Genomic DNA, 16,471 nt, shown 5'->3' with positions numbered 1-16,471 from the left:
TAACTGTTTTTAACGATAATTGACTATTTTAAAATGCCATATTCCTAACTAAATGTATGCTACAAATCATTGATTTCAGTATGTGTCCCTATTATTTTTTATGACCACGCCAAAGAAACTAAATCATTAAGGCTAACATCTCATTTATTGCTACATCGAACCATTAATTACAAATAATATCTTTGCAGTTTTCAGAAACTACAAACTTTAAAGACTGGAAAGGAAACCAATAAGTACATGCCGAAACAACTAAGATGAAGAAAAATTATTTTTGAAAAACCTAAAGTAAAACTGCTGTTCAAAGATTATCTTGTACTTTCTGCCATGCTGTAAGTTATCCACCTGTATTAGTAATAACGACAGTATCCATATGTTTAATAATCAAATGTTGTATTGCATGAGGATATATTTGGCTCAAAATAATGACAATCTTTATATGCAAAAACGGCTCGTTTGGGTTGAGAAAATATTTTACATAGAAGAGCGAACAACGTTTCGACCTTCGGTCAGGTCGAAGAAGGTCGAAACGTTGTTCGCTCTTCTATGTAAAATATTTTCTCAACCCAAACGAGCCGTTTTTGCATATAAATTTCTCAACAAGTGGGTTTCTCGACATCACTGATAATGACGATCTGTAAAAGTTTACTTTATTACATACACATTGATGTTTTTAAATAACAGTATCATTATTTAAAGCATTAGATGTTGAAACAACTTACTAGTTTCTATTGATTTATTAACGTTTTATGGTGCATTTACTAATGCATTTCTCGAACTGGTTTATATTTCAACTTATTGATTTTATATCGTACTAGAACCATTGTTAACAATCTTTTCATTCATGAGAAAATGAATAAATTTTCTGTTTTTTAGGCTTATAGTTTACAGAAGAAAGCTATGTGTTTCATATGGAAAAGATACATTACGTGTGTGTTTTCTTATAGCAAAGCCACATCGCTGTCCTAGTGAGGGGCAAGGTGCATTATAACATGCAGTACATCCGGCATATGAATTGCAAATGTGCTCGACTTTTTACTGTTAAAAAACAACAACAGCAATGTGAATTCTTGTCACAATAAGGAAGAAAGAAAGTAAGTTTCTTTAACGATATTTCAAGGTGTATTTTGTGGAATACTTACGAGGAATAATTTAGAAATAACAACCAAACATAATTATCACATGACTGTAATAAGTAACTTCAACTTCCTACAACATTAATTATCAATAGGAGGACATATCTTGTAGTCGTTTAGCATTGTGAATATACTAATGTTTTATAGAATATTTATTAAAGTCGAGTTTAAAGAGATATAAGATGAGCCTTCATACTATTTTTACTTACTAATTGAAAATTTAAAGAGAGGGAACCTTTATATTTACATCCATTTACTTGTGTTTAGGCTATTTTATTTATCTGGAGTTAGAAACCTATTAGGAACCTTACGATTTAAACATTTATTGATACTGAAGTGGTGTGCCAGCAGAAAAAAAAATCTATTAAGATATAACTCGTAGTTAAGTGTATCAATAGAAGAAAGCTGATATATATAACTCGTAGTTAACTATACCAATAGAGAAAAGCTGTTGAGATATAACTTGTAATTAACTATAACAACAGAGTAAAGCTGATGAAATATAAGTCGTAGTTAACTGTATCAATAGAGGAAATCTGCTCAGATATAAGTAGTAGACGTTAGCGGGTTAGTAGACGTTTGATTCTGTGATTTAACCTAGTTTTGTTGCACAATGAAACCGGATTTCTGAACTTCAGGTCTTTATTTATAAGCAGGATGAAAATTTTCTAATTTGTCGTAAGACACAGAAGTGGATACTAAATTATATTTAGTTATTAATAAACAAAGCAGTTTGTTTGTTTTGAACTTCGCGCAAAGCTACACAAGGGCTATCTGCGCTAGCCGTTTCTATTTTAGAGGGAAGGCAACTAGTCATCACCACCCCCTGCTAACTCTTGGGCTACTCTTTTAGCAGCGAATAGTGGGAGTTATAGGAACATTATAACGCCCCCACGGCTTAAAGGGCGAGCATGTTTGGTGTGATAGGGATTCGAACTCGCGACCCTCAGATTAGGAGTCAAGTACCTTAACCACTTGGCCATGCCGGGCCGCAAAAACAATCTAAAGACCTGAAAATAGAAGTTGTAAAAATACATGTTCCGAGTATAAAAGCTCCTTCCCAGTGGCTGAGTGGTAAATAAATGGAGATTTTATACTTGTGATGGGCGGAATATAAGCAGCCCAAATTAAATATATGACAGGCTACGAAAATAAATATGTTAATTTTGTCACGGTTGCTACACTGCTACAAAACAAGTTAGATATATTAATATTCAGTTTTATTTTGTCTTAACAAACATAATCAGAGTTAATCTTTGTTAGGTACTAGAAACTTCTACCTCTTATTGAATACATATTTTAACAGAAACTCTATTTATTCACAATTACATAGTGCTATGTAATGATATGAACGTCGTATTTCTTTTAATCGTAAATATACGTTTTACACACGTCCTTTTAAATTATTGAAAATATATTTGTTAATATTTTAGTAAAAGCAAAGCAATATTAACTACCATACAGTTAACAAAAGACATTGTGTATAATCAAGTTTATGGTACCTATAATAACGCAATTTTTTTTTAGTTTTTATGCTTTGTTTTAGAAGTTAAAAACAAATACTATGGTTATATATAATATCTCTAGTACTATAGCAAGCTTCAAAGGACCAATAATTACCAAGTTTACAAGCATGTTAGCAAATTGTTAGTAACGATTCATTAAGACCTCTGAGGGCCCAGCGTGGTGTAAAGAGTATCTCATTGAACTATGACCTTGAAGGGTCAAATTCAAGTACCGTTCCCAAGAATCTCACTCCGCCCTTTAGGTCAGTGAATACACTATTAAGAGTGCATATGGTATTCCGCTATTCGATTTGAGTAGTCCAAGAGAGGCGGTGGGTGTTGTTAACTAGTTGCCTTTCATATCAGTTGAAAATTAGGAACAGTTAGTATAAATTAAACCAGTGGAGCTTTGCACAGATTCCTGAAACAACAACAAAAAAGTTATATAGCTTAGAGGAAAACTATTAACAAAGATTACAAAGTTTTATCATGTATCAGATAAGTGAGCAGAGTATAGTTTTTGTGACTTATAATAAATTAAAAATAGTTATTAAAACTTTTTTCTAGTGTATAATACAAATAGTTGTAAACACTGGTAATAATTATTACCTATAAAGATATATAGGGAAATAAAAACAATTACTGTCAATATTTCTATTTTTTACATAAAGTACAAACTCTGGTATCGATTTGGAGTTTTAGCTAGATATGATCAGTAGGTAGGGTTATCTTGGTCATTTATGTTTAAATAAATGATATATATATATGATTTCTGAATACTCTTCGACAAGTTTTATTCGACAATATAAACAAGTTTCTATGATTATGAAGTTTTGTTTCGGGTTATAAGTGTCCATTATTAAATGAGTTGCTGTGGTTATCGAATGTTTTCTTTCATTAGGTGTAAGTGTCAATTACCAAGTGTTTCTATCATTCTCGATTTTGGTTTTATGGTTTTCCATAACTGTTGAGTGTAAATAAACGACACGTGCGATTATTAAACGTTTGAAGGTTTATGAGCTTCCTGTGGACAACGAATGTACATATCGTACGATTTGGCGCTAAAAAGAAAATGCGATTAATGGCAGAAAAAAAAAATTTAGACAAGTGAACAGTTTGTTTTTATTAAGCATCAAAGCAATACAATAGGTTTTCTCTGTTGTGCATACAACGGGTATCGAAACCACATTTTTAGCATTAAAGTGAGAGAATAGCAAGAGTAGAAATGCATTTGTAACTCTATCGATTATTTTACAAACTACCACACAGATTTATCTGATATTAAACTAAGGACTGTAAAGAGAAACAGAAACGTCGTGGACGTGAATCACATACGTAACAACACTAGCTTAGTCCTAACGAAAAGAAAACTTTACTAATGTCAGGCAGCACAATGTAATAGTGTTCTTCTATCTGAAAGAACTGAGATAAATGGCTTCTCTTTGACGGAAATTTCTTTCTTTGTCTGAGGAGAAAAATAAATAATTTCTGGTGATTTTCTTCGGCTTTGATGCCATTTCAGATACGGATGACGTAATTTCCTTTTTGGAACTTGTTTGATGATGTAATATCCTTGCTCATATGCGGTATTTACCAAGACTGTGGTAAAATACAAAAAAAAACACATGTGTGATGACTCAGTTGTTTTTTGTTGTTCTTTTTTAATACAGTATAAAGACATCCATGTTGATATACTGTGTGGATGGAATATTCTTTTTTAAGCGGGCGAGATGTTATGGGAATATGGAACGTAAATGCTAGTTTTCGGATGTTATATTGCATATTAAAATAGTTCAATTTCTTATCAAAAGAACCCCTAGTGTGCTATTTAAGAATGCACTATCACCACTGTAGTTTACACCTGTATCATAACTCTTCCTGTCGCCCTGATATTTAGTCAATACGTCTATATCAATGGTATTGTAATCCAAGCATTTAGTTTACATAACCATTTCATTAGTCGTATAACCTCGACGTTTCGTTTATACACCTACAACATACTTCTTACAACTAAGCGTTGAAAATATATACTCATAATATGTTGTGTAATCCTAGAGTCTTGTTTATATACCTTCAACATCAGTCGTACAATCTGAGATTTATGTTTTTACACCTGTAACATCTTTCCTGTAATCCCAGCTTTTCGTTTATGCGCACACACGCTCTTTCATGTGATCCCGCCGTTTCGCTTATGTAATTGCACCTTCGATCATGTTGACCTGCATTGCGACATTCAAAAATACTCTAGTTTGAGTCGTGATTTAGAGAAGAAAAAAATGCATGGTTTCTTTGTTCTCAAAAATTCAGATTAGCAACAGCGACCTGGTTAACTTCAGAACTGAGACACGGTAATAATAATAACAATATATCTATTACATTATCGTAAGGAAAATTGATGATATAGACAAACAAAAAGTCACCACCAAATTACAACAAGTAATTCGTAATTTATCTGTGAAGCTGCGAGGAGAAAGTGGAATTACAGATTTGTGGGGTTACAAATGTAAAGTTGCTATTTATACCAATGTCAAACTAACCAGTGATTCTGGTAAAACACAATACAAATCAAAAGCACAACTGTGCTATATATGATTACAGATAAATTATTTACCATGTTCATGTTAGGCCTTTTTCTTGTGGTAAGCTATGCATAATAATCGTTTTTGTGACGTAAAATTGTTTGTGTGTTTTAAATTTCGTGCCAAACTACACGAGAGCTATCTGCGCTAGCCGTCCCTAATTTAGCAGTGTAAGAAGAGAGGGAAGGCAACTAGTCATCGCCACCCACCGCCAACCCTTGGGTTACTCTTTTACCAACGAATAGTAGGAATATCCATAACATTTTAACGCCCCACGGCTGAAAGGACGAGCATGTTTGGTGTGAAGGGGATTCGAACCCGCGAGCCTCAGATTACGAGTCGAACGCCCTGATCACTTAGACATACTGGGCCATTGTTACGTAACATATCGGAAGAGACAATACTGCATATATTTTACTCCAATTCTGATGGGTATGTTGCTTATTTGGTATTCTGTATATTTACTTTCCCGTATATTTCGCTAATATTTCATCGATAGGTGTTATTGTTTCACACAATTTCAGTGTAATTAAAAACATAATCACATTTGTATCAGGTGTCTTTAACTGTGTAGTAATTTGAGAAGCCAACTCAAAAACCCTACACAATTATAATGGATATATAGCACGCTGATCGTATAATACAACGTTTTTAAATCTGAAGAAATAATAAAAGTCACATGTTTATCAATCTTTAGGTGGTATGTAAGTTAATACAAAGGTTTTTAAACGTTCCATTCACTCTTAGAATCATGTAAAGTGATACGTAGAAGGATCTTAAAGGTTGCATGTATTTATATTTCTTGATATCGATCAAGATAATATTGAAAAATATTTGAAACGGTACATGTTTCACATTATCCTGTTGTTTTGGAAAGTAATAAGAAAGATGTTTTCAAACTACAATGTATATTGACACTTCTAGCGAGTCACAGAGACCAATGACATATCAATGTATATTGACATTTCTAGTGAGTCACAGAGACCAATGGCATATCAATGTATATTGACACTTCTAGCGAGTCACAGAGACCAATGGCATATCAATGTGTATTGACACTTCTAGAGTTACACAGACCAATGGTATATCAATTTATTTTCGAATTATTAAGTTTAAATGCAAATGTTGACATTTCATTAAAGTCCCACTTAAATAGTGAAAATAATAATAAAACATTTAACTTATCGATTCCACAAGAATAACACAAGTCCTTAGATAAGGTTCATCAATTTAGTACGAACACACTTGTTAACCACAATGTAGCTTAGATATTACTCGATAGGATGAAGAAAATTATGTTGACACGTGTTTAGTAATTCATGACATTCTATAACTAAGTATCTTAAAATAACAATCAGTTACTCTGTCGTACTGAGATTTCATCAATGAATCAAAAATACTAACTGATACTGGAGGTTAACTTTAGGGGACACAGCCCGAATGGTAACACACTTTGAAACTGAATATATCTATTTTATTTAGTTATTAGGCCCAGCATGGACAGATGGTCAAGGAAATGGACTCATAATGTGAGGGCTGCTGATTCGGATTCGCGTCACACCAAACATGCTCGCTCTTTCAGCCGTGGTGGCGTTATTATGTGACGGTCCATCACACTATTCGTTGGTAAAAGAGTAACCCATGAGTTGGCAGTGGGTGGTGATGACTAGCTGCCTTCCCTCTAATCTTACACTGCTATATGAGGGACGGCTAACGCACATAGTCTTCGTGTAACTTTGCGCGAAATTCAAAACCAAACCAATTTAGTTATTAACGAGTTCAAAAGTACCAACTCATATTAAATTTATATGTTTGTGTTTGAGCGCAAAATTACACAATGCGCTGCCTGCGCATTGGTGTCGAATCCAATATTTAGCGTATAAATGATCAAACTTAACTGTGAGTTTCTGGTTGAGGGTTGATATTGAAGGTTAAACCATTAAGACGTAGTCAAAACGCAGTTCAATTTGAAAATCTAATCCATTGACTTTCTTCAGAGATTAATGAACTAAGAGTATTAACTGGTATTGGAGAGTAAATCATGAGAACATCGTCGGAACCGAAAGTACTGATTACTTTTGGTAAAATAGCACATGAATTCCGATCCAGAAATATGAATCTTCTTCTCATAGGGAATATTCTTTGACTAGCAAAAAATAATCGAAGGCTTAACTCATCGATATTTCAAGCACATTTTAGGCGTTATTCGAACCATATTAATAACCAAAACTAAGAAATTGAAAAATAAAACGAGAATTAATCTGATGTGTGATGATAAGGTTATGATCTAAAGTCGGTAGTCTTTAAAAAGTATCTCCAGTGGCTCAGCAACGAGTCTACAGGTTTACGACGTTAAAACCCGGGTTTCAATACTCGTGAAGGGCAAAAGACAAACAGTCCAATGTGTTGCTTTGCGCCTCACCGCAACCAATTAACCAAATAGTCACGAATTGTCTGCATTATTGCTTAACATATTGGCCTGACACAGCGTAGTGGATAGGACACCTGACTCGCAATCTTAGGATCGCGGACTTGAACGCTCGCCCTTTCAGCCGTGTGGGCTTAATATAGTGACGGTCAGTAGCACTTTTCGTTAGTAAAAGAGCCGCCCAAGAGTTGGTGGTGAGTGGTGATGACTAACTGCATTTCATATAGTCTTAATTTGCTAAATTACGGACGGAGCGCAGATAGCCCTCGTGTAGCTTTGCGCGAAATATAAACAAGTCATGTCTGGATATTTTTCAAGTGAACCAATGTTGAAAGGAAATGTGAAATGTTTTATCTTTTTCAATATATTAACATTTCATTTAATTATCTAGTAGACGTGTAATTTTTGTAGATCTCGCTTTCTCACTTTAAGAAATAATGATTAGATACTCTAGACACCTTAACTGTTTAAAATTAAGGTGACATTACGCATGTGCGAGTAAACATGAAACGTCTATTGATTTATGTTTGTTTCACGTGCTAATGTTGTTGTGAAGTTGTTCGTTTTTAGTATTTCGATTACGATACTAATTATGTGACTAACTGGCCAATTAATCTTCCTTTCACGAATGAAAGACAAGGAAAACGGTCATTAAATGTTTTTATATCGATCCGTTTTTGTCTTGAGTTTTGTTTAGCAGTAAACAAAACATTGTTTTTCTTATCAGTTAATTAGTTGTTTGTAAACTATTTGAAAAAGAAGCTCTTCTTAAGATAAAAGTGACATTAAATATTTCACAAAATTTAATTTGTGTATATAAAAACCTGGTGTTAATAATAAGATTTTGGGAAGGTTAAACATTTAATGGCTGATGACTAAAGTTATAAACGGTATCATTTCTTAACAAAATTGATTAAAGTGTTAACAGCGACACGAGTTGGCCCGGCACGGCCAGATGGTCAAGAAACTCGACTCGTAATCTGAGGATCGCGAGTACGAATCCCCGTCATACCAAACATGCTCGCCCTTTCAGCCGTGGGGGCATTATAAAGTGTTGGTCAATCCCACTATTCGTTTGTAAAAGAGTAGCTCAAAGGTTGGGGGTGGGTGGTGATGATAAGCTGCCTTCCCTCTAGTCTTACGCTGTTAAATTAGTAACGGCTAACGCAGATAGCCCTCGTGTAACTTTGCGCGAAGTTAAAAACAAACCAAACTACAAGAGTTATGGTGATACTAAATAATCAATAAATTATATAAACTGATCGACGTACATGTTGAAATTGTGAAAAGCGAACGTTAGCTTCTTAAACGAGTGTATTTCAGTAATTTCTTAAAATAGGTACTAAAACACTGAAGCCCGGCATGGCTAGGTGGTTAAGGCACTCGAGTAAAAATCTGAGGATCGCGAGTTCGATTCCCCGTCACACCAAATATGTTCGCCTTTTCAGCCTTAGGAGCGTTATAATGTGATGGTCAATCCCACTATTCGTTGGTAAAAGAGTAGCTCAAGAATTAGCGGTGGGTGGTGATGACTAGTTGCTTTCCCTCTAGTCTTACACTACTAAATTAGGGACGGCTGGCGTAGATAGCCCTCGTGTAGCTTTACACGAAATTAAAATTAAACAAAGAAACCAAAATACTGAGGGCTTATAGTAAGCATAGCACAGACAGCTCAGTGTTGTACCTTTGTACTTAACAACAAATAAACTATAAATTACTTGGAATTTTTAGTTGTATTATTTGTAAATCACATTACTGAGAGGTCTGACCTACAATGTAGATAATTTTACTTTCACTACTGACTTAAGGAAGTCTCTTTAAAAAGTATGTTTTACTTTGGTCTGTTTAGCATGTAAAAAGTTTCGCATTACTTTTCCTTCCTTTAATGGAGAAGATTCTATTAACTAGTGTTTTATTTTTTTCGAACGCCTATTTCCATAAGTTAAATATACGAAGTAGAACGTAATTTTTTCGGGATCATTAGGGTTAGCATAACTTGTTCCTTTTGCGTTAAGTATTTTTTGTTATGGAACTTACTGTAATGATTACACACTTTTCTATTCGTAGCTTAAACAAACAGCACACACTCTTCCATAAAACTGGTGCATGCGCAACAAACATCTTTATTTTGCCTTGTCATCTATCAACTGGTAATATGAACTGTTAATAATCTACAAAGTGATATACATCTTGATAAATATGACGATGAAAGGAAGCAGTGACCAAAAATGTTTGATTAAATATATACACCATTACATAGTTGAACAACAAATATTTATTAAAAACAGGTCACAGCCCAGTTAGTAGAAACACGCTTTGATGAAGTTCTGTGTCCCGTTTTTAACAATCTTATTTATTGCATAACTATATAACGTTGTTTATTGAGCATTTTGCACGTGCGCACGAGCTGTTTCATGTATTTTGGTACTGATTTTGTTTCTTTCGGGAAATCGTATGACAGGGTTATATCGTTGGTTAGACAGAGATAGGAGTGGTATTTCCAAGATATTTCTTGAAACGCAAACATACCAACAATATCGTTTTGATAAACATGACAGACAACGAGAACTTACAAAAACGAACGACAGCTACAAATGATACAATGTGAGGTAAGTGTTGTTAGTTAGGAATTATCTAAGGATGTCAGGTTTAACACTGGTAGATAGGAATTATCCGAGAATATTGGGTTGCTAGCTAGAAGTTATCCAAGGATGTTAAGTAAGCATTTTTAGCTTGGAGTTATCCAAGGATGTCAAGTAAGTGTTATTAGCAGGAGTTGTCCAAGATTGCGAGATAAGAATTGGTAAATAGGAGTTATCCAAGGATATCAAGTAAGCGTTATCAGCAGGAGTTATCCAAGGATGCGAGGTAAGAATTGGTAGATAGGAGTTATCCAAGGATATCAAGTTGTTAGCTGGGAGTTATTCAAGAATTTCAAGTAAGCGTTAGTAGCTAGGAGTTATCTAAGGATGTGAGGTAAGCGTTGGTAGCTAGAAGTTATCTAAGGATGTGAGGTAAGCGTTGGTAGCTAGAAGTTATCTGAGGATGTAAAGTGAACATTGCTAGCTAGAAGTTAGCGAAAGATGTAAAATGAACGTTGGTAGCTAGAAGTTATCTAAGGATGTAAAGTGAACGTTGCTAGTTAGAATTTATCCTAGGATGTAAAACGAACGTTGCTAAATAGAAGTTATCTAAGTTTCGAGCTGAGCTGTATACATATTGTACTACTACTACAACCACACATGTACATTACACAAATTAAACAGATTATAAAACATCACTGAACTGCGAAATTATGTCTATCTAGTTGTTATAAATTATGTCCGTTTAGTTGTTATGATTATATTTTGTGTTGTTGTCTTTATTGCTTTATTGTTTGTGCTAAAGAAATATTCACAGATAAAAATACTTTAAATGTTGCAAGTGTAGCCAAAGGATTACATATACTGGAGATAAAACATAATTAAACGTCGATCGAATGAGACTGCTATAATAAGTTCGCCTTGAGTACATTTCGTGTGAATAGTCTATATAGATAAACTACAATAGTTTGATATATACATATATAATATGAAATATATATAAGAGAAGTGACCTTCTCAATGGTATTAATGTTTAAAAATATCAAAAAGGCCAACATGTTTTTAATACAATATTTTTAATATCTTAGTTGTTTGGAAGCACTTTATTAGCTTACACCGCTCTTCAGCCAACCTAATTAAATACATTACATAATACTTTTAAACAAACTCAAAATGCTTATATAATAAATACAACCCAGTTAATTGTGTTATACAAAAATATGAATTTTTATTATTTCAATTCCTTAAATAAAGAATTCTTGTAAATAACTAAGAACCTTTATCATTATATATCATTTAATCACATAAAAATAACGTGAATAACACATACCTATACAGTTAAGAAAGTCATAAGTTATTTACATAAACTTCAAATTATTTGCAAATGTTTTATGAAGTAACTTTCATAAAATAACCTTCTTTGGTGATTATCACCAGAACAAAATGTAAAACAGTGAAAAAACGGTTCATCTAATATATCACACGTTCTTAAAATGCAACTGAAGAAATGTTCAGATAATATTAATAGGCTATGCCTTGGGTTTGTAACATTAAAGTTAGGTTGATTCATTCCATATCTTAAACTTTCAGTTTGGCCGCGAAAAATTCACAACGTACTGTAAATTTTAGTATATAGATACAGTTCTTACAGTTTCTAGATATAGATCTTTTGATTTTTAACTGTAATGAATGGTTTTATCTATGTTTCCGGTAATATTGGTATTAATAATATAACCTACAGGGTGTTTGGAAAGTCACTGTGCAGTTTTGTAATCATATTTTATTCAGTCTATTACAAGCCAGCAACTGATAGCGGTGTTTAGAAACAAAATAAGAAAGATCCAGGCCTGTATTGATGCCAACGGGGAATCACTTTCAACATTGTTTATGATTGTCATTCATATTTACCTCCTGTATTCTATATTGAAACATGTTTGTTAATAAATATATAAGTGCACAGTGACTTTCCGAACACCCTGTAGATTAGAAAGTTAACGTCTTGAGTTATTAAACTGAATAATGCCGTCTTGTCTACTTTTAGTATTATATTTACAACAAAGTAAACAGTTCAGATGTTATAGTTGTCTATCAGCTACAATACCATTCGCTAAACTTAAGATTATAGACGTTTAAGAGTTGATCAAACTGTTACCTTTCTTAATTTTGATTTTTAATCCTGGCATGTACGAAATGACAATTGATAACAGTTCTGATTTATTAATAGCCTTTGGTCCATATAATTTGGCCCGAGATATACAGTTGTTACTTTGGCCCTCTAGATAATCTGTATTTAAAAAAAATATTTTAAATTTATTTAATCTAGTATTTCTTTTGTCTTTGCTAATATACATGGATATTTATTTTGACAAATCTAGGGTGGTTACTTCTAAAATATAGATAATAGGGGAATATATCGGTTTTTAAGAATTATCAGTTTCTAAAGAGGCATTGTCAGATATTTCAACCACTATATCCAAATAATGTATAGATTTATAAGACTTTTAGACATTGAATTTCATGTTTTTATGTGGATCATTCAAAACCTGACTAAAATTAAAATCAGTTTAAATCTTCTTTCCAAATAATAAAACAATCATCATTGTTTATAAGTCAATACGACATCAAATTGATTCTCTCATCAACCAACACTGACGTACAGCTTCTATTCGAAAAAATCCACTGCCAAAAACAGCTTACGTAGGTGCCATTTTTGTACTCATGGTGATTTCGCTTACCAAATGATAGAAATAGTTATTAGAGATAAACATTTATTAATCAATACTTGTTATCCAGTTACTTTAGCATGAAAAAGCTTTGTATCACATTCACAAAAATAATTAACTGCTACTCTTCCAAATTCATATTCAATATTAGTGTATAAAGGACATTGCATCACGTGTAATTAGGCTTCAGTTATCACCACTTTTACCAAGCAGTTTTGATATAAAATCTAAGTCATCCATTACGTAAATTTTAATTCTTTGAATAAACGGTCTTAACAATTTATCCACAAAAGAACTAATACGGTGTGTCTATAACTTTGACATCCTGCAATAAACGTTCTAATACGGAAACAAGAAGGTTCAACAAGCTGCTCATAAGCATTCTTCGAATTAGATATAATTTCTTAGCATTTGTGTTTTTGGTAAAACTTAGAATGCATTTGTAACTGGGGTAAAATTAATTAATATCCTGTTTCCACTCTATTAAGCTGACCTTTATATCTTTCAATAAAAGATCTTATTCCCTCTAATACACCATTATCAGTATCCTTTTCCCAAAACTTTGTAAGCTGTACTATTTCTTAAACGTTACACAACTACCGTATCATAAAACTTACTTGAAATTAATACCACAGTATTTTCCTTGTCAGCTATTTTAAAAATTATATCTATTAAATTCAGACTCTGAAAAGTGGTCCTTTCTTTATTTTATTTTATTTTTATTACACTTAAAGGTAGTTTCTATTTTATTACATGATATGGCCAGTTCAATACACAAACTTGATATCTGGTATAAAATTAATTTGCTTCTCGAAACGATATCTGTGTCCTCCATGTCCGGTTATTCAAATAAAATAAAGAACGAATTAAAAATGATTTGATAAAAAATAAATTGTCCAGATGGCGTAATTGACAACTGCAAATTTCGCACTAACTTATACGGACTAAAGGCTATTAATAAATCAGAACAGTTATCAATCGTCACTTCGTACACCCAACGATTAAAAATCAAAATTAAGAAAGGTAACAGTTTGATCAACTTTTGAACGTCTATAACCTTAAGTGAAGCGAATGATATTGTAGGTGATAGACAACTGAAACATCTGAACCGTTCACTTTGTTATAAATATGACTAAAAATAGACAAGATGGCATCATTCAGTGTATTAACCTAAGACGTCAACATTGTAATCTACGTTATATAAATTATTAATACCAATATTATCAGAATCATAGATAAAACCATTCATTGTAGTTAAAATCAAAAGATCTATATTTAGAAATTGTAACATCTATATCTGTATACTAAAATTTACAGTACATATGCATATAAGTATGTCTGCGAACTTAAAAAGACTAGAAAACGTGATGAGCAGACTATAGCCCTTTGTGGAGCTTAATTACAAAGAAACACAATCGGGATGTATTTATTAAGCGTTTTGATTCTGTTAAAAGTATTATGTAATTTATTTTATTAGGTTTGCTGAAAAGTGAAGTAACTTGCGAAAGCACTTCCAAGAAACTGAAAATGTTAAAAATATTGTATTTGAAACACGGTGGTCTATTTGATATATATTATATACTCATATATTTGCTAATCATGGGTATCGAAAGTTGGCTTCTAGCGATGTGAATCCGCTGACATACCACTATACCAATACGGGGAGGGCATATACATACATTGACTCTTATACTCTGAATCTGTACGATATATTGTAGTCAAATTTAGTTACATACGTGAATTACAATTATGTAACTAGGTCTTATCAAAATTAACTCGTCAACTTTAGCGGATTTTAATTATGTAACTAGGGTTTATTACGAATACCTCACCAACTGCACTGGATTCTTATTACATAATTAATGGTTAGAACAGTTAGCTCTACAACTTTACTGAATTTGATTTCTGTGTCTTGTGTTTGCTACAATTCCCCAAGCTACAGTACAGCGGTTCGTGGATGCGAAATAACACCGTAAGAGGGTTGACATAGGATTTGGTAATATCATTATTTCTTACCAACATTCTAAAGAAAATAGAAGGAGAAGGGTTTAGATTATAAGCATTATTCAGACATGATCAATATATGTATTTACTGACTTTATGTATTTACATAAACTTTATTTGTTCTAAATAGTCTTTAACACAACGAAAATATTTGGGGAAGAACTAATTTTAGGTTCGTTGCTCATCAAGGAAAATATTTTAAAGTATATCGAGAGTAATCACTGGCAGAGGTGCTATTATTTTAATATACTTCTGATACTATAGTTAGAATGAGAAAGTAGTAACAAAGCTACTGCATTCAGAAAACTGTAAAGAACAATGATATAATGTATACGAACAATATTACAGTTTATAAACACACACTGTAAACATTATTTGTGTGTGTTTGTGTGTTTTTCTTTTAGCAAAGCCACAAAGGCTATCTGCTCAGCCCACCGAGGGGAATCGTACCCCTGATTTTAGCGTTGTAAATCCGGAGACATACCGCTGTACTAACGGGGGGGCTTAAACATTATTTAAAGATTAAATGCCAACAATATTATTGTTCTTCCACAAACTCTAAATAGTGTTAATCAAATAAGTATTAACAATGTTATTGTTTCTCAACCAACTCTAAATAGTGTTGATAAAATAAATATTAACAATGTTACCAAACATGCTCGCCCTTTCAGCCGTGGGGGCCATATAATGTGATGGTCAATCCCACTATTCGTTGGTAAAAGAGTAGCCCAAATGATGGTGGTGGGTGATGATGACTAGCTGCCTTCCATCTGGTATTACACTGCTAAATTAGGGACGGCTAGTGCAGATAGCCCTTGAGTAGCTTTGCGCAAAATTCAAAAGAAACAAACAAATTAACAATGTTATTGTTTCTCAACAAACTCTAAATAGTGCAGATAAAATAAGTATTAACAATGTTATTGTTCCTCAACAAAATCTAAATAGTGCTAATAAAACAAGTATTAACATTGTTATTTTTCTTTAACAAATTGTACTACAACACGACTAACCACTGATGAAGGCTGAATAAACATTGGTATAAAGGTATACTGTGGTAAATTGTTACCGATTTGTACAAACGTTCACTGAACAAGTTTAGAATATGGGTTAACTTTAGATCGTCCTATAAGTGAGAGGTATTTCTTATATATATTGCTTTTTTGAATCAAATCGATTTTTTCTTTAACTTTGACGGGTTTGAAGTGAGAATTTTGGTGTTGCCTTTACTGTTGGCAGAACATTCCTGTTTTCTGTCAGATACTCGTTGTTGCTTTCAATACCCTTGAATGATCCGTAAGGTCGTCCTTTAGGATTGTGTCTAATTCAAATAAGAAAGAACGATGTAACCCCAAAACTAAAAACGGGTTTCTTAACACGGTATAGCAGACCTGTTTTTAAGAATTGTTACTTTGTATGTTTATATAAACTATATTTATTACAGGAACTTTGAACTGGGTTTGGGTTAGTTTTGAATTTTGGGCATCGCTACATAACAGCTATCTGCGCTATCCGTAGTC

The 16,471-nt window shown here is 32.9% G+C and overlaps 1 pseudogene across 1 annotated transcript in view; it reads left to right on the top strand.

The window, feature by feature from the left end:
- Positions 1 to 16,471, top strand: part of LOC143244404 (uncharacterized) — a 298,731-nt pseudogene that overhangs the window by 171,398 nt on the left and 110,862 nt on the right. Inside the window, exon 4 of the transcript XR_013025052.1 lies at positions 945 to 1,091. The product of XR_013025052.1 is annotated as an uncharacterized LOC143244404 (transcript). The remainder of the gene's footprint in view (positions 1 to 944; positions 1,092 to 16,471) is intronic.

This window comes from Tachypleus tridentatus, chromosome 2 (genome assembly GCF_004210375.1).
Source record: "Tachypleus tridentatus isolate NWPU-2018 chromosome 2, ASM421037v1, whole genome shotgun sequence".
NCBI lineage: Eukaryota > Metazoa > Arthropoda > Merostomata > Xiphosura > Limulidae > Tachypleus > Tachypleus tridentatus.
Note: the sequence above shows the minus strand (reverse complement) of the source record. Positions and strands in the feature narration are given on the sequence as shown.